Source organism: Aquarana catesbeiana, linkage group LG05, assembly GCF_042186555.1.
Source record: "Aquarana catesbeiana isolate 2022-GZ linkage group LG05, ASM4218655v1, whole genome shotgun sequence".
In the NCBI taxonomy this organism is placed as follows: domain Eukaryota; kingdom Metazoa; phylum Chordata; class Amphibia; order Anura; family Ranidae; genus Aquarana; species Aquarana catesbeiana.
In genome coordinates, this window is record NC_133328.1 from 299,865,646 (window position 1) to 299,885,164 (window position 19,519).

The 19,519-nt window shown below is 39.9% G+C and overlaps 1 protein-coding gene across 11 annotated transcripts in view; it reads left to right on the top strand.

Moving 5' to 3' along the window:
* The window catches only part of LOC141144787 (poly(rC)-binding protein 3-like), a 1,428,155-nt gene that overhangs the window by 234,371 nt on the left and 1,174,265 nt on the right, over nt 1-19,519 (top strand). For all 11 annotated transcript variants that reach the window (XM_073630801.1, XM_073630798.1, XM_073630799.1 and 8 more), the window contains exon 2: nt 6,427-6,535. The gene's annotated coding sequence lies outside the window, so the exon portion shown is untranslated. The remainder of the gene's footprint in view (nt 1-6,426; nt 6,536-19,519) is intronic.

Consider the following 19,519-nt stretch of genomic DNA (forward strand, 5'->3'; position numbering starts at 1 on the left):
TTGGTGCACACTGTGCAGAGGACACAGTACACTAACTGTAAATACTGCAGCTGCTTGCCTGTGGTATTAATAGGATAAGAAAAACAGCAATTGTCTTCAGGTAGCTTTAGGTGCACACTGTGCAGAGGACACAGTACACTAACTGTAAATACTTCAGCTGCCTGCCTGTGGTACTAATAGGATCAGAAGAACACCACCAATTTTCTTCAGGTAGCTTTAGGTGCACACTGTGCAGAGGACACAGTACACTAACTGTAAACAGTTAGTGTACTAACTACTGCCTGCCTGTGGTATTAATAGGATCAGAACAACAGAAATTGTCTTCGGGTAGCTCTAGGTGCACAATGTGCAGAGGACACAGTACACTAACTGTAAATACTGCAGTTGCCTGCCTTTGGTACCAATAGGATCAGAAGAACACTACCAATTTTCTTCAGGTAGCTTTAGGTGCACATTGTGCAGAGGACACAGTACACTAACTGTAAATACTGTAGCTGCCTTCCTGTGGTACTAATAGGATCAGAAGAACGCCAGCAATTTTCTTCGGGTAGCTTTAGGTGCACACTGTGCAGAGGACACAGTACACTAACTGTAAATACTGCAGCTGCCTGCCTGTGGTATTAATAGGATCAGAACAACAGCAATTGTCTCCAGGTAGCTTTAGGTACACACTGTGCAGAGGACACAGTACACTAACTGTAAATACTGCAGCTGCCTGCCTGTGGTACTAATAGGATCAGAAGAACATCAGCAATTTTCTTCAGGTAGCTTTAGGTGCACACTGTGCAGAGGACACAGTACGCAAACTGTAAATACTGTAGCTGCCTGCCTGTGGTACTAATAGGATCAGAAGAACACCAGCAATTTTCTTCAAGTAGCTTTAGGTGCACACTGTGCAGAGGACACAGTACACTAACTGTAAATACTGTAGCTGCCTGCCTGTGGTATTAATAGGATCAGAAGAACACCAGCAATTTTCTTCAGGTAGGTTTAGGTACACACTGTGCAAAGGACACAGTACCCTAACTGTAAATATTGTAGCTGCCTGCCTGGGGTACTAATAGGATCAGAACACCAGCAATTTTCTTCAGGTTGCTTTAGGTGCACACTGTGCAGAGGACCAGTGCACTTACTGTAAATACTGTAGCTGCCTGCCTGTGGTACTAATAGGATCAGAAGAACACCAGCAATTTTCTTCAGGTAGCTTTAGGTGTACACTGTGCTGAGGACACAGTACACTAACTGTAAATACTGCAGCTGCCTACCTGTGGTATTAATAGGATCAGAACAACAGCAATTGTCTTCAGGTAGCTTTAGGTGCACACTGTGCAGAAGACACAGTACACAAACTGTAAATACTGCAGCTGCCTGTACTAATAGGATCAGAAGAACACCAGAAATTTTCTTCAGGTAGCTTTAGGTGCACACTGTGCAGAGGACACAGTACACTAACTGTAAATACTGTAAATACTGTAAAAACACTTGTCTGCCTTTCAGTAGGAAGAGAATAACAGGAACGGATCTAGCTAAACTGAATACAGTGTATATACATATATATATATATATATATATATATATATATATATATATATATATATATATATATCACCTAGGATGCATATATATATATACACAATACACTGTAAGTGCAGCTAACTGACTCGCCTGCCTAATCTAACTTAAATCATTGATCAAATGTCTCTCTGTCTATCTCTTTCCGCCGCAACACACTACACAAGGCTGCCACTCAAAACTGGAATAGTGGACAAACACTGGAATTCACTATTGCTAGAGAGGCCTTTTCTTCCTTATATGTTAGTCTGGTGTTATTTGATATCTCTCAGAATTTCACATGACTTGCTTTTGTGATCTTTGTTGACCACTCCTAGAGTAGAATTGCCTGTGCATGTACTTTAGCTCCTTGAAAATAGACTGGTGGAGTCCAGACTTTTTGGAAATTATTTTGTAATATTTTCCAGCCCAGTGAACAATAATAACTGTTTAAAAGAGGTAGTAAACACTGCTTGCTCACTTGTACCTACAGGTAAGCTTATAATAATTCTTACCTGTAGGTGCACCATTTAGGAGACATTCACTACTTCTGCAGTGGGAGACATCATGACATGCCATCCCTTCAGAGCACTGTGCCACGGCCCGGGCTCTCGTGCGCATGCACACAGGTGACTTCATCATGGCTCAGCCATTCAAATGGCCTGAGACGACAAATTCGGAAAGAAGACCGAGCGAATATGGGAGCCCTGAAAGCAATTACAGCACGCTGAGGGGCTTTGTTTTAGGGTAAATCTTGCATAGTGTGCTAGCATGTGATGCATACTAGCACATTATGCCATCACTTTACAGGGGGAACGTTTTTTTTTTTTTTTTTTTTTTTTTAATAAAGCTTCACTACCACTTTAAGAAGTCCTTAGAAATCTCCTTGTTTGAGCCATGGCACACTTCTTTAAAGATTAGTTGTAAAGATTAGATGTGGATAGTAAAGATCTATATTTCTGTTTTTTGAATAAGACAGGGCCTATTATAGTCATAGGTAATTGTCATTCCAGTGACTAAAACTCCTGACTCTAACCTTGCGTACAATGAGTTTAGGAACCTTTAGCCACATAGAAATCTGTAACTTTAAATAATTTTCATCAGTAAATAGAAAGTGTAATGTTTTGGTTACATTGGTTAATTTGGTAATCATTATTTATTTTAGCACTTGGGTAACACAGATCATATTTTAGGTCATATTAATGCAGAAAAAAATGAACATTCAAGAGGGTTTAAAAACTGAGCCTTCTTCTTTGAGGATAACTAAAGTGAAAATCACTTTTTTTTTCCTCAAAGAAGGAGACTAATGGCCACTTTGTTCGATGTCTTGGAAATAAGCCAGAATGTAGGAATGTAAACATTGGGAGTATTTTGTCTAGGCTTCATGGGTGAAAAGGCCTACTGGTATGGCATTTGTATTAAATATTATTATTCTGTCATAGTGTACAACCCCTGGAAAAAATTATGGAATCACCAGTCCCTGAGGATGTTCCTTTAGTTGTTTATTGTTGTAGAAAAAAAGCAGATCACAGACATGGCCAAAAAACTAAAGGCATTTCAAATGGCAACTTTCTGGCTTTAAGAAACACTAAAAGAAATCAAGAAAAATAATTGTGGTGGCCAGTAACAGTTAGATTTATAGAACAAGCACAAGGAATAAATGATGGAATCACTGAATTCTGAGGAAAAAAATATGGAATCACCCTGTAAATTTTCATTACAAACATTAACACCTGCATCAGATTAAATCTGCTTGTTAGTATGTAGGTAAAGAGGGTAAATCATCACGCAGTGTTACACAAGATGTTGGTTGTTCACAGTCGGCTGTGTCTAAAACATGGACCAAATACAAACAACACGGGAAGGTGGTTAAAGGCAAGCATACTGGTAGACCAAGGAAGACATCAAAGCGTCAAGACAGAAAACTTAAAGCAATATGCCTTGAAAACAGAAAATGTACAACAAAACAAATGAGGAACAAATGGGAGTCAACATCTGTGACCGAACTGTAAGAAACCGTCTAAAGGAAATGGGATTTACATACAGAAAAGCTAAAAGAAAGCCATCTCTAACACCTAAACACAAAAAACAAGGTTACAATGGGCTAAGGAAAGGCAATCGTGGACTGTGGATGATTGGATGAAAGTCATATTCAGTGATGAATCTCGAATCTGCATTGGGCAAGGTGATAATGCTGGAACTTTTGTTTGGTGCCATTCCAATGAGATTTATGCAGACGACTGTCTGAAGAAAACATGCAAATTTCCACAGTCAATTATGATATGGGGCTGCATGTCAGGTAAAGGCACTGGGGAGATGGCTGTCATTAAATCTTCAATAAATGCACAGGTTTACATTGGAATTTTGGACACTTTTCTTATCCCATCTATTGAAAGGATGTTTGGGGATGATGAAATCATTTATCAAGATGATAATGCATCTTGCCATAGAGCAAAAACTGTAAAAAAATCCTTGAAGAAAAACACCTAAGGTCAATGTCATGGCCTGCAAACAGTCTGGATCTAAATCCAATTGAAAATCTGTGGTGGAAGTTAAAGAAAATGGTCCATGACAAGGCTCCAACCTGCAAAGATGATTTGGCAACAGCAATCAGAGAAGGCTGGAGCCAGATTGGTGAAGAGTACTGTTTATCACTCATGGAGTCAATGCCTCAGAGACTGCAAGCAGTTATAAAAGCCAGAGGTGGTGCAACAAAGTACTAATGATGTGTTGGAGTGTTATTTTGTTTGTTTGTTTTCCATGATTCCATAATTTTTTCCTCAGAATTGAGTGATTCCATAATTTATTCCCTGTGCTTGTTCTATAAATCTAACTGTTACTGGCCACCACAATTATTTTTCTTGATTTCTTTTAGTGTTTCTTATAAACATGTATAAACTTTATTTTTGACTAGAACTTCTCCTAGTTTTAGTAAATCTTTTAGACTGCATAACTGTACAAAACGCAAATTATGGAAACAAGACCCTTTAGTTTATAAATAATGAAAATACTTACCTGCCTAAAGCCTCGTACACACGATCGGATTTTCCAACGATAAATGTGTGAAGACAGGCTGTTGGCGGAAAATTTGACCGTTTGTAAGCTCCATCGGACAATTGTTGTCGGATTATCCGTGGAAAAATGTTGGATGGCAGGCTTTAAAATTTTCCTCGGATAAATCCCTGTTGTGGAATTTTCTGAGCGTGTGTACACAAGTCCATCTGACAAAAGTCCAAAGTACAAACACGCATGTTCGGAAGCAAGGACGAGCTGAAAGTGGTCGGTCATGTAAACTAGCGTTCGTAATGGAGAATTAATATTCGTGACATGACAAATTATGAAATCTCGAAATGCAGCGCACATTCTCTTCTTCTTTAGTTAATGGGATAATAATAAAGCTGCTTTGCTGGTGATACTGATGGCAAACACATTTTCAAAGGCTTTTTTTTTTTCTAGTAATATCAAGAATAATATTATTATGCTTGTTATTTTTTTTGGTGCAACTTACCACAGCACCATTATCTCGTAGTTTTTAAGATCAAAGATACAGCTATGTTGTTGTCCCTTGTTAATTTTACATTGTATTTTTAAAATGTAACTGCCTACTCCCAAACTGTCATTTGAAATAACACACACGTTTTATTCTCCACAATTTTTTTATTGTGCATTAAAAAAAGGAAACAAATAAAATTAGACATGCTTTCTGCCAATAGGACTTAACCAAAAAGTGCATTCTATGCATCCAAAAATATAGAAAATATACCAGATCAAACCATTATTCAACCAAAAAATAAAATAAAAGCCTCATGAATGTCTCCTGCTTCCTAATATAGGGGGTCAACAGTGCCAAGAGTTGGTGAAAGCCGGGGTTCTTCATCTAGAGATAATTCCGAAAATCATCTGGATTATTCTCCTGGAGCTCCCGCAGCAAAGGCATATGACATAATTGGTCACGATAATTAAAGCAAACAATTTTTGGTCCAAGAAATCCTTCTCCTCCTGTTCCTGGACTGGACTTGGGTCAAAGCAATAACTCCAACAACAATAATAAATAACATGTTTTCTCCTCCGATTCCACAACTTCTCTGGTTGATGAACGGCTGTTCAGAAACTAACTAAAAAAGCGTGAAATGAAAAGCGCAAAATGAAAAGCACGAATCAACACTCACCAAACTTCTACTAACACAAAATTAGCAGAAGGATCCCAAAGAATGGTGCTAAAGAGCTGAAAAATCACGTAGTACGTCACTACATTCGTGTTTGTTGGCCAACAATTGTGTGCTGTTTGTATGCAAGACAAGTTTGGGGCCAACACCCTTCAGACAAAAGTCCACGGTTTTGTCTGTGGAAAATCCGATCGTGTGTACGAGGCTTAAGAGCTATACTCTGGGCACAAACATTTTCATTTAAATGTATTTCTCGATGCCCACAAAGGCTAAAATCTACATTGTGTCCACCCACTATAGGCATCCTGGAAAGTTTCACTAGATTCTAGTTTCACTAGATTAGATCATTAGATTACTGCACAGATCTAGAAAAATATGTAAAGGACACCAAGATTTAAGCGAGAATACCTAAATGTATTTGTATTATGTATTTAGACTATATTTACTTTTCCCAAATTTCATCTTTACCTTGGAGAATTGTCTAATAGCTGTGTATACGTGGATTATCACTTAAAGGGGGACTTGAAATCTTTGATAACACAAAAAAAAGAGTAGGGTTTGAGAAAAAAGAATTTGTGTATACATAGAAGAGTAAAATACAACCATATTGCACTGGGCACATCTGGATAAAAAAATACATTTGATTATTATATCTTTAGTGCACATGCAGTACATTTATAAAGTACCTGTCTGTATGTATAACCTACAGGTGTAACTATTTTTGCTGCTGTCCATGAAGAGGGTAAGACTGTGACGTGGAAGTATTGAAATGATAAAGAGCTACATCAAGATAAAGCAACACATATGACACAGACTATGTAAGTTTCTCTTGCTTTTATTTTCTGACTCCGTAACAAAAAAAAAATGGAATGATAATTGATGTTAATAAATAATATTTTGTTTGACACAGCTTTCTAAAACATACTTTGACCATATGTATTTTTAAATTAGTTTTTTTGCAAGCAACTTTAAATTTAAAAAAAAAAAAAAAAAAGCAGCTTTTGAAATAACCTTGCATGTTATTATACAGGTTATTGAATCAGTCATCGTTTCCAATAACAAATGTCCAATTTGCTGCCAAGTTTCAATTGTAGACACAAAAGTATGTTGCGTCTATGAGAACATTTCATAGATTACTGTAGATAATCACACTTCTCATGGCAATAAACAAAATATAACATTTTTATGCTATACATATGGTATAATTGATTAAAACCTATGCATTATTACATTGAATGCCAACTTCAAGATTCTTTGAAAAAAAATTATACTTAATTTGAGGAAAATTAGTTTGTTTATATTTTATCCCAGCTGTTTTTTGTCTTCAGCTTTCATTTCGGCTTCACTGAATCGATTGTGTGCTTTTTGCTTAAAAAACATTGTTATCTTCATTCTGAAATATGAGAAGACACAATAAAATGCCCATCAATGCCACGCTTCTATTTGTACCATAAGGGTTCTTGCTCTGAGATTTTGGATGGAAATTGCCAGATATAATTGAAGTGCTTTCCTTGAGAACATGCATACTGCCAAGGAGACTAACAGTCTGTTATCGAATGAAACTAGAAAAGCATTAGCAGATTAATTTAATTGACTTGCTCCTCAGTCTAGATGATCCGTACACAGCGCTGATACAGGGTTTTATGTTGCTACAATTTATTGTACAATAGACACATGCTACCTTTTTGTGAGAGCTAATTATAATTGATGGACCAGCACTTAGCGGATACTGGATAGATGATTGTCAGACTAAAACCAGGGATAAATAGCACAAAATAGCATAATATTCAACCTACAAAATGAAATGTCCGTTTTTGGCGCATGATTTTTTTTTGCTTTATATTACAAAGCAATAAACTAAACAAATGACTGCTTTTTATACAATTACTACACAATTATACAATTACTACACAACTACTGCTTTTTAGTGCTATATACAGTGCTTTGAAAAAGTATTCATGCCCCTTGAAATGTTCCACATGTTGTCATGCTACAACCAAAAATGTAAATGTATTTTATTGGGATTTTATGTGATGGGCTTGTTGCCGGAAGGTGGGCTGACTTCAGGGGGCTGAATACAAATGCACGCCACACTTTTCACATATTTATTTGTAAAAACTTTTTAAAACCATTTATCATTTTCCTTCCACTTCACAACTTTGTGCCACTTAGTGTTGGTCTTTCCCATAAAATACCAATAAAATACATTTACGTTTATGGTTGTAACATGACAAGGGGTATGAATACTTTTTCAAGGCACTATATATATATATATATATATATATATATATATATATATAGATAGATAGATAGATAGATAGATAGATAGATAGATAGATAGATAGATAGATAGATAGATAGATTAGATATATCTATAAATATCTATATATAGATAAATATAGTATGTCACAAAAATGAGTATACCCCTCACATTTTGTAAATATTTTATTATATCTTTTCATGTGACAACACTGAAGAAATGACACTTTGCTACAATGTAAAGTAGTGAGTGTACAGCTTGTATAACAGTGTAAATTTGCTGTCCCCTCAAAATAACACACAGTCATTAATGTCTAAACCTCTGGCAACAAAAGTGAGTACATCCCTATATGAAAATGTGCAAGTTGTGCCCAATTAGACATTTTCCCTCCCCGGTGTCATGTGACTCGTTAGTGTTACAAGGCCCCAGGTGTGAATGGGGAGCAGGTATGATAAATTTGGTGTTATCGCTCTCATTCTCTCATACTGGTCACTGGAAGTTCAACGTGGCACCTCATGGCAAAGAACTCTCTGAGGATCTGAAAAAAAAAAGAACTCTCTGAGGATCTGAAAAAAAGAACTGTTGCTCTACATAAAGATGGCCTAGGCTATAAGAAGATTGCCAAGAATCTGAAACTGAGCTGCAGCACGGTGGCCAGGATCATACAGTGGTTTAACAGGACAGGTTCCATTCAGAACAGGCCTTGCCATGGTCGACCAAAGAAGTTGAGTGCACATGCTCAGCGTCATATCCAGAGGTTGTCTTTGAGAAATAGATGTATGAGTGCTGCCAGCATTGCTGCAGAGGTCGAAGGGGTTGGGGGTCAGCCTGTCAGTGCTCAGACCATACGCCGCACACTGCATCAAATTTGTCTGCATGGCTGTCGTCCCAGAAGGAAGCCTCTTCGAAAGATGATGTACAAGAAAGCCCACAAACAGTTTGCTGAAGACAAGCCGACTAAGGGCATTGATTACTGGAACCATGTCCTGTGGTCTGATGGTTCAGATTGTGTCAAGCGTGTGTGGTGGCAACCAGGTGAGGAGTACAAAGACAAGTGTGCCTACAGTCAAGCATGGTGGTGGAAGTGTCATGGTCTGGGGCTGCATGAGTGCTGCCGGCACTGGGGAGCTACAGTTCATTGAGGGAACCATGAATGCCAACATGTACTGTGATATACTGAAGCAGAGCATGATCCCCTCCCTTCGGAGACTGGGCCGCAGGGCAGTATTCCAACATGGTAACAACCCCAAAAACACCTCCAAGATGATCACTGCCTTGCTAAAGAAGCTGAGGGTAAAGGTGATGGACTGGCCAAGCATGTCTCCAGACCTAAACCCTATTGAGTATCTGTGGGGCATCCTCAAATGGAAGGTGGAGGGGTGCAAAGTCTCTAACATTCACCAGCTCCATTATGTCATCATGAAGGAGTGGAAGAGGACTTCAGTGGCAACCTGTGAAGCTCTGGTGAACTACATGCCTAAGAGGGTTAAGGCAGTGCTGGAAAATAGTGGTGGCCACAGAAAATATTTACACATTTGAGCCCAATTTGGACATTTTCACTTAGGGGTGTACTCACTTTTGTTGCCAGCGGTTTAGACATCAATAGCTGTGTGTTGAGGTATTTTGAGGGGACAGCAAATTTACACTGTTGTACAAGCTGTACACTAACTACTTTACATTGTAGCAAAGTGTCATTTCTTCAGTGTTGTCACATGAAAAGATATAATAAAATATTTACAAAAATGTGAGGGTGTACTCAGTTTTGTGAGATACTGTACATATATATATATATATATATATATATATATATATATTATATATATATATATATATATATATATATATATATATACAGGGGGTCCTTTACTATAGAGCTAATTAAAACTAATTAGCGCTAAAACAGTATTGACTATAGCGCTGGTAAAAAAAATACTCCTAAAATCGAATATACTATAGTTTCCTGAAACCAAATAGCGCTCAAACCCTTATTCTGCTAAAACCTGAAGTAGTGCACATGGAAATAATGTTTAGAGCATGATATAATTGCCTAAATGGTACTGAAATATGCAGTATATTATTTAAAGATAATCTGCTTTTAAACTGTGTGAAAAAGTCATTTCTACACTGAAATATCTTTAAAAGTCTGAGAAGAGATCAATTCCCCATTTTTGTACAACTAGGCGCCAACACAACTGAGCATGCTCAGACCTGCAAATAGCTCTCATTTTAGCTCCAATGTCTTTTTTACAGGGAGCTATAGTAAATACCAGAATGAGGGCTGTGTTAAAGAGCATTTTTTGGGAGTGAAAATCGGTGCTATTATAGTCCAATGCAAGTTTTAACCATTGATTCTAATTGGTACAGTTGTAACATCCCCAACTAAATCCTTTTAATGTTGAGATGAAATGTATCTTCCTCTGAAATAATTTTTCCTTTGCAACATTGTTGCTTCTACTTAATCTATTTTGTTTTTAAGAATACTAGAATGTGGAATGTTTTGGTAAAATATATTTTTCTCTGTCACTTTTACTTTACTCTCCATCTCACAACCATCTTTACCCAAACAGACACAGGTGTCTACAAACCACAAACAATACCAATGCTAATGCAAATTTAAAACAAGTCACGATTTTTTGTGCTTTTTATTATTTTCGAGTAATCATAATTTGAGCCCAAAAAAATGTGATAAGTGTACCAATATCAAATATCAAAATGTAATTCTCATAAATTTGAGGGTAATATCACTATTCTACACTCACCAGCAAAGAACCACCAAATATCACAGAATAAATCAAGAAGAATAACTCTTAAGTAATGTAATTCCATCACCTGTATGTCAAAAGAAATGCAGTATTTATGTGTATTTATGTGTAGGAGGTTCTCACATGTGGTTGTTCTGTGGCTTAGTAGTTAGAACTTCTGCTGAGTGTCTGGGTTCAAATCCCAAACATTCAGTTTCATGTAGAGAAGTTGTCTCATCTCCCAGGTCCTAAAACTATGTCCAAATGTAGTATTTATGTGTAAGAGGGTTCCACCACCATTGTAAATCTTGCCAGATACACTATCTAGCCAAAAGTTTTGGGACACCTGCCTTTACACACACATGAACTTTAATGGCAGCCCAGTCTTAGTCTTGAACCAATGCACAAAGCAAGGTCCATAAAGACATGGATGAGTGAGTTTGGGGTGGAGGAACTTGACTGGCCTGCACCTCAACACAACAACACCTTCAACACCTTGGGAAAGAATTAGAGTGGAGACTGTAAGCCAGGCCTTCTCGTCCAACTCCAGTGCTTGACCTCACAAATGCACTTATGGAAGAATTGTCAAACATTCCCATAGACACACTCCTAAACCTTGTGGACAGCATTCCCAGAAGAGTTGAAGCTGTTATAGCTGCAAAGGGTGGGCCAAATTAATTTTGAACCCTACAAACTAAGGCTGGGATGCCATTACAGTTCATGTGCATATAAAAGCAGGCATCCCAATACTTCAGACAATATATTATATATTGCTTGTGACACTGAGCATGTCTTTGGACTTAGGGCTGGTTCACACCACAGAGATGCAGACATCATGTGTGAGGCTGTCCGCTGGCTAAATGGGTAGCAATTCCGTCTAGCATCACTGGGTTTGCTGGTTCAATTCCCCACCATCCTAATGCTTGTGTTGAAGTTTATAGGTTTTCCCTGTGTGGGTTTCCCACCACATTCCAAAGACATGCTGCCATTGTATTTGTCTCCTGTCGAAATAGTATCTAATGTAAGAAAGTTAGTTTTGGACTTTAGATTGGAAGCTCATTGCAGCCAGGGACTGATGTTAATGTTTGTTAGCACTAATCATGCCCAGGGACTTGGACATTTAAAATTGTAGGGATTACACTGCACAGGTACATATGCTTAGAAAGCTGTTGCTTTGTTTATGTGCGCATGCAAATGGACTTCGATCTTTGGCCTGTAGTTGGAGATTTGATGCACATAGCCAAGGGCTAACACAGTTGCAAATAGTATTATGTGTTCCTGCTCATCAGGTGCAATTACTTTAGACATACATGAAGAGACAGATTGAAAGATACTGGTGGGCGTGTACTTCTATTGGGCGTGTGTCAGTGTGTTAACAATACAACCTATCTTATATTAAGGGCTGCAGTAGGGGGGGTTCATTTGGCCTAAGAATTGTTGTTGTGATTTGTGGGGGAGAAGGAATGATATTGTGCATATTGACAAATGCCCTACTAGGGCTGTTTGCTTAAAATTCTTGTGCATTTTTTCCATGCAAAAGTGGATTTATGTGGCCATGCTGTCAATGTCGTGTGTGTATTGTTCCTGTCTGACCATGCAAACATGGTTTGGGAGCATGTGCTGACCTTCTACTTTTTGATCTCATTGCTTAATCATGTACACAGAAATGCAGCTTTCAGCACAACATGGTCACCTATGTATGTGTGCGGATTGTGGGCTGGTGGTGGCCATTATATTTTGAATATATGCCTTTTTTAATATCATGTTGGAATGCTTTGTAAGAATAATGACTGTTAAGTATGTTTCTATAATCTTGCAGATAAAAATGATGTGGGCTGGTGGGTGAGTTTAGACTAATCTTAGATTGTAAGCTCCTATGAGCAGGGCCCTTAAAACCCAATTGCTAACTGTTTTGCTAAATGTAGCACCATGTATCCTGTAGATTTTTTTTTTGAAGCTAGTAAATTAATGTACATAATTTTGTTTCTGATGGCAAAATAAAAGTACATTATTGAGCTTGTTTGTTGTGTTTTTTTTATCTTTTCTTTCTTCTTTTTAATTAGTTTTGGGGGTGGTGGTTTGGGGGAAGGGCAATATCTTTCTTTTATACCTTATAATTTCTATATGTATTTGTGCACCAAAAAAATAAACTCTTCAGCACACCTGCAAGTAAATGAGAAAGGTGTAATCTTTATATATAACAGCTGTGGGAGAATTGCAGGTAATGTATTCAGCTGGTGGATAGGCAGTGTTGTATGTGTCAGAACTGGTTCACATTAGTGCGATTTGACATGCAATTTGACATGTCAAATTGGCGGCAATTGCACCGTTCTAATTGGTGCGGAGCCGCAATTTCCAAAAGTGGTTTCTACTGTATACTACTTTTTGGCGACTTTGGGTGTGATTTTTATTGACATCAGTGCAGAAACCTGCACAGAAGTCTCTGAAATTCCCCCCTCAGTTGGGACTGACATGCAGGAATAAAATCGTGCGAGCTGAACTCGCACGATTTCCTCCCACTGTCAGTGTGAACCAGGGCTCAACCTGGGCCTTTGTCTTTGTAATTCACCTGCTGCTATCCCAGGGACACCATTTCTTATCGAACTCCCTTACGTTTACCTTCAAATATCATATGTAGAAATGCAGATTTGCATATCTGCAAATAAACGAAAAGAAGAGAATTCTAATCATGGTTGTGATCAAATATTCGCAGCTGCGATCAAAAGAGTGTGGTTTCACCTTCTAACCTGGAAAAGATTCATTGTAATCACCCGGATGTTCCTCTGCTTGTCAGGATCTCCATCTAGGTGGACATGGTGAGGTTCCTCTTTAGCAAAGAGGAGGTGCTGCTCAGTTGACAGGTAAGTGTCGGATATGTACTTGTGCTTACTCATGTGGGGGTGGATGCGGTAGTTAGATTTGGTGTAGGTGGAGTTTATTTATCTGTTTGGCATCACCACACATTTGTTCTGCTGATGTAAATTAGTAAGGACTATGCAAATATAACTGAGAGCTCCTTTCTATTAAAATATATATGACTTGTTTCACAGCTGGGTGACTTTTCCAGCAAATTTGGACCTCTGAGTTGTATGACAAGTTGTACCCCATGATTCTCAATGATAACCATTCATATCTGTGCTACTTCAAGTTGCAACAACTTCAAAGTAGTCCCTGTACTACTTTGGTGTGACTCATGTGACTTGAGGTACATAGGGCGCAATATTACACAGGCATTCCCAGAAGTTGGGGCCAAGTTGCAGCAGCAAAGTGGCAGCAAAATAGTGTTACTTTCAGGTCGCAGCAGTGTGAATGAGATTCATAGATAATACCTTTGAATGTGGCACTATTCTCACTTGTGCATCCTGTAAGTGGGTCAAATTCGGCCCTGCACCACTTTGGTTTGACTTTGATGTGACTTGAGGCACATATACCGCAATATTACACAGGCATTGGTCGCACAAGTGCAAATGGGGCCTAATTCAAAGATATTATCAATGAATCGTGTGCGACCTGAAAGTCCTGCAATTTTGAAATGTGACAAAAAACAATAGCGGTTTAGGACAATTCCTTCATTGTAAAAGCCGAGCCGTGTCTCCCCACCGTCATCTTCTCCTGGTGCTGTCTCTCTTGCCACCAGCTCCTGTTGCCGTCTTCTGTCGCCGTCTCTCCCGCCACCGCTTACTTCTCCCACTGCTATGTTCTTCCTCGCCACAGTGTTCTTCCCCACCGCCGTCTTCCTCTTCCTTGTGTTGTCACTTGCTGTCTGGCATCTCTTACACAGCCATGGAGTGTGACCATCCGTTGATGTCACACAGAAAGCCTGTCCCCTTTATTTTTTGGAAAAAAGGAGGTGGGCTTTAGGTGTGACATCAATGGATGGTCACACATACAACAGCAAAAATATATGGGGTGTACTCACTTTTGTGAGATACTGTACATATTATTATATATATATATATATACACAGTATATATAGTGACATTATGAAAGGAGAGGTGATTGATGGACTTTATCTTTCACCTCGCATGCGCTCATTTGCAGAGAACTAAGGTGGAGTCTGGTCCTGGTTTTACCAGCTACCTTGGCAGGGTTGGTTCCGGACCAGATTTTGCAGTCCACTTGCGTCTACCAACAGGTGGTATAAATAAAGCAGGACTGGAGCAAGGAATTGCTCTTGGCCTGGGACTCAGGAGGTCATACCTGAGAGAGAGCTACTGATGTGATGTCTGCTTTATGAGAGACAGAAAAAAGGTTTGCATTGTCTTTGTTTTGTGGGTGACTTGGAGAAGCTCTTCACTTCTGAGGAAGGATCCTGAACTGTTTAGTCAGTGCCTGCATGGTGAGGATTTATTTTATGTTTTGTGTATTTGATTTTATTTGATTTCCATGCAAACTTTTAAAAATAAAACTGGCTATAAGTCATATTTTAAGAAAACCTGCCGTTTGGACTACCCTTTTTCCCAGGAAAGGTGATCACCATTGAGCTAACCCCTCACATATGGTGGATTTTCAGTGGGCATCTTCCTGAACAAGTGGAAAGATGGAGGATGTGTTAAAAGCCCTGCTGCATGCCACTGCAACCCAGCAGGAAACCAACCGCCAGGTCGCAGAGGCCATTGCAGGGCAGCAGGAGGTGACTCGCCGGTTTGTGGAGGCCCTGGTGGAATTAAAGAAGGGGTCCACAGGTCCTTTGCTAGTGGAACAGAAAATCGCGCGTGCCAGCTATTACCCGCAGAAGATGACACCTGCAGATGATGTGGAAGCTTACCTATCAACTTTTGAAAGAGTCGTTGTTCGAGAAGGATGGCAAAATGAACAATGGGCAGGACTGCTAGTGCCCTTTCTGACAGGAGAACCCCAAAATGGCCTATTCTGACCTGGAACCAGATGCTTACCAGGATTATGAGTCACTGAAGGCTGAAATATTTGCATGCCCGGGTGTCACCATGGTGGTCCGGGCTCGACGGGTGCATCAAATGTCACACAGTACTCACAAACAGCTCCCAAATGTTTGACCTGATACACCTCCCAAAGAAGTGGCTGCAGCCAGATACTTTGTCAGTACCGAAGATTGTGGAGCGTGTGTTCATGGACTGTTATTTACGCGCTCTCTGCTACTTTGACGAAGTGGGTCAGCCATGGGGACCCTAAGACTGCAAAGTAGATGGTACCAGCTGGTAGACCTGGTGGAGAGATATACTGCTGCTGAGGACTTGTCCGTGCCCCACCCCAATGTCTCTAGGGCTGAAAAAACGCCCGGAGGATCACAGGATTCAAGGGCGTGGTGAAAAATCACAAGCCTGTTGCCACAGATAATGAAAAACCCCAGCTGAATTGGGAACATGAACAGAAGATGGAAATAGAGATCAGCAGGATCAACCATTTTTTTTGCAGAATACAGAAAACGAATCTCATAGTGACTGATACCTGGATGAGAGCTGTCGTGGTGTTCCTTTTGGACTAGTTACTTTTCCAGTTTGGTCAAGATCCATGAGGTCATTTGAAAACATCCTTGGAGACCCTGGGCTTCTACCTCCATCCAAGCAAGCCACTGATTCGATTGTCCAGGCTTTTATGATTCACTGTCGCTGACATCCGGGTCCATCTGCTCCGGTAAGAGTATCCAATCTCATTCACCTTTAGGATTCACCATTGCTGATGTCTCACATTGCATCTTGCACGGTAGAAGATCAACACTTCATTGTTTGTGGACTTACACATATTTTTTCATTTTTTGGGATTTGTGTCATGAGACTCACATAAATATTTTTTTACCTTTTTACACCCATTCATTTCACTATGTTGGACTTGGAATATTCATTCATATGATTTGATCATTGCACTTATCATTTGTGCACATATTTTGTTAGCGCTACATTTTTTTGCACCACAGATAATGAGACTATGGGCTCAGGACCTGGAGACTGGCCAAATAAGTCAGGAAGGTCTCTAAGGTCCTTTAGACAACTGGGTACAGAACACATAAATGTTATTACTGCCATGCGTTAGGTCATATTGCTGCTAACTGTTCCCTAAATGATGAACCAATGCAATGTGATAATGCTTGTTTGAAAAAAACACGTCTCTTTTTGCACAGGAGGCATGTACTGCATCATGTCAGGGATGCATGGAAAAACAAATGTGTATGATTTCAGTTGATCTCAGTTGATGGAAAGCCAGTCACTGCTCTGCTAGATTCTGGTAGTGTTTTGACATTAGTCAAAGGTGATTTTGTAAGTCCTGCAAAGTTACACCCTAGCACTATTGGGGTGATTTGTATACATGGTGACTACCAGACTGCTGTGGTTTTGTTTGATACCCCTTGGGGCACTGTGACACATTCCGTGGGGGTGGTACCCTCACTACTTCATGAAGCCCTGGTGGGGACTTTTGGAGTTTATGGGAAAACAAAAGGAGTCAGGTGGACAGAGCCCCCCCCCCCCCCCCCCCCCGCTGAGGAAACACTGGAACTCACTCTGGACCCTTTTGATTGCAAGATTGAAAGGAAGACTGTCTGTGTGTCCAATGGAGGGGTAGATCCTTTTCCTTTTTCTGTAATGGCTGGGGAGCAGGAGGAGCTGGAATCCAATCTCCAGCTTGAGGTTGATGAACAATAAATTATCTCTGACTCTAATAGTGAGAGTGGACAGAATGTGGTGCCTGACTTAGAAGTCAGGAAAGATCATTTTTGTACGGAACAACTGAGAGACTCCACACTCAACAGAGCCAGAGAAAATGTTAAAATTATTGATGGCGAATCTGTTGAACCTAATGTAGGGTATAATTTCCCTAAACGGCTCTGAAAAATAACTTGCTGTATCAAGTGGTAAAGCAAGGGGAGGAGGAGGTAGAACAACTAGTGGTTCCCAAACCCTATCGTCGGATGGTATTAGATTTAGCCCATGGTCATATAATGGGTGGACACTTGGGTATAGAGAAAACTAAGGAGAGAATAACCCAGAGATTCTTTTGACTTGTGTTACATGCAGATGTCAAAGAATATTGTGAGTCATGCCCAGAGTGTCAGTATTCTGCACCATCACCCCATTTTTGCAGTCCGCTGGTACCGTGACAAATGATTGAAGTGTCTTTTGGAAGAATTGACATTGATCTGGTGGGACTAGTAGTAAAGTCTGCCCAGGGCCATCAACACATACTGGTAATACTGGACTATGCCACACGGTATCCTGAAGCCCTTCCCTTGCATAATACCTCAGCTAAGACTATTGCCAAAGAGCTCGTCCAGGTATTTATTTGTGTGGTTATTCCAAAATAGATCTTAACGATCAAAACCATTGATGTCCAGAGTCACTAAAAAAATTTGCAAGTTGTTCAAAATCTCCCATCTTCATACCTCTGTCTACCACCCCCAAACTGATGGTCTTGTGGAGAGATTTAACAAGACGCTCAAAAGCATGTTAAAAAAGGTGGTGGACAAAGATGAGAGGAATTGGGATTTTTTTGCTGATGTACCTCATGTTTGCTATACGAGAGGTACCTCAGGGCTCTACATGTTATTCCCCGTTTACCATACTACTGTATGGTAGACATCCCAGGGGATTGCTAGATGTTGCAAAAGAAACGTGGGAGGTAGATACCACGCCTTATAGAAGTGTCATCAAGCATATCTCACTGATGCAAGATAGGATTGCCGCTGTCATGCTGCTTGTATGGGAACATATGGAGCAAGCCCTGGAGGCCCAGAGAAAGGTTTATAATTGGGGTGCCAAGAACAGAACTTTCAACCCTGGCGATAGAGTGCTGGTACTAGTCCCCACAGTTGAGAGTAAATTCCTACCAAAGTGGCAAGGTCCCTTTGAAATTATGGAGAGTAGGGGATGTAAACTACAAAGTTTACCAGCCAGGGAAAAGGAAACCAGAGCAAATATATCATGTTAATCTCTTGAAACCTTGGAAGGACAGAGAGACATTACTGGCAGTGCCAACCCAGAAAAGGACATGGTCCTCGTGACAACTGAGGTACCTATAACTGACACCTTGTCAGTAGTCCAACAGAAGAACGTTAAAGAGTTTGTGAGTAAGAATAGAGACTTTTTCTTTCACCTAGCCGGACAGACCAGTGTTATACAGCATGACATAATTACAGAACCAGGGTTCCGTTTAAATGTAAAGCCCTATAGAAAACCAGAGGCTAGGCGAGAAGCAGTTGCAAAGGAAATAAAGAACATGTTAGAGTTGGACATGATAGAGGGGTTCCACAGTGACTGGTCAAGTCCCATAGTGTTGGTCCCAAAGCCAGATGGCACTATGAGGTTTTGTAATGATTTCAGGAAGTTGAACAATGTGTCCAAATTTGATGCGTACCCAAAGCCTCAGGTTGACAAGCTTGTTGACAGATTGGGAATAGCCTGGTACATAACTACTTTGGATCTGACTAAAGGTTACTGGCAGATACCCCTAACAGAATCTGCTAAAGAGAAGATGGCCTTTTATACCCCTGAGGGGTCATTTCAGTATAAGCAGATGCCTTTTGATTTGGATAATGCTCCTGCCTCATTCCAGAGAATGAAGGACAAGACATTGAGATCACACCGCCAATACGCAGATACCTATTTGGATGATGTTGTCATCCACAGCCCAGACTGGGAATCTCATTTGCCCCGGGTGCAAGCAGTAGTAGATTCCCTTAGGAAAGCAGAATTCACTGCCAACTCCAAAAAATTTACCTTATGCCCTGTACACACGGTCAGATTTTCCAACGGAAAATGTTCGGTGGGAGCTTTTTGTCGGAAATTCCAACCGTGTGTAGGCTCCATCGGACATTTTCCATCAGAATTTCC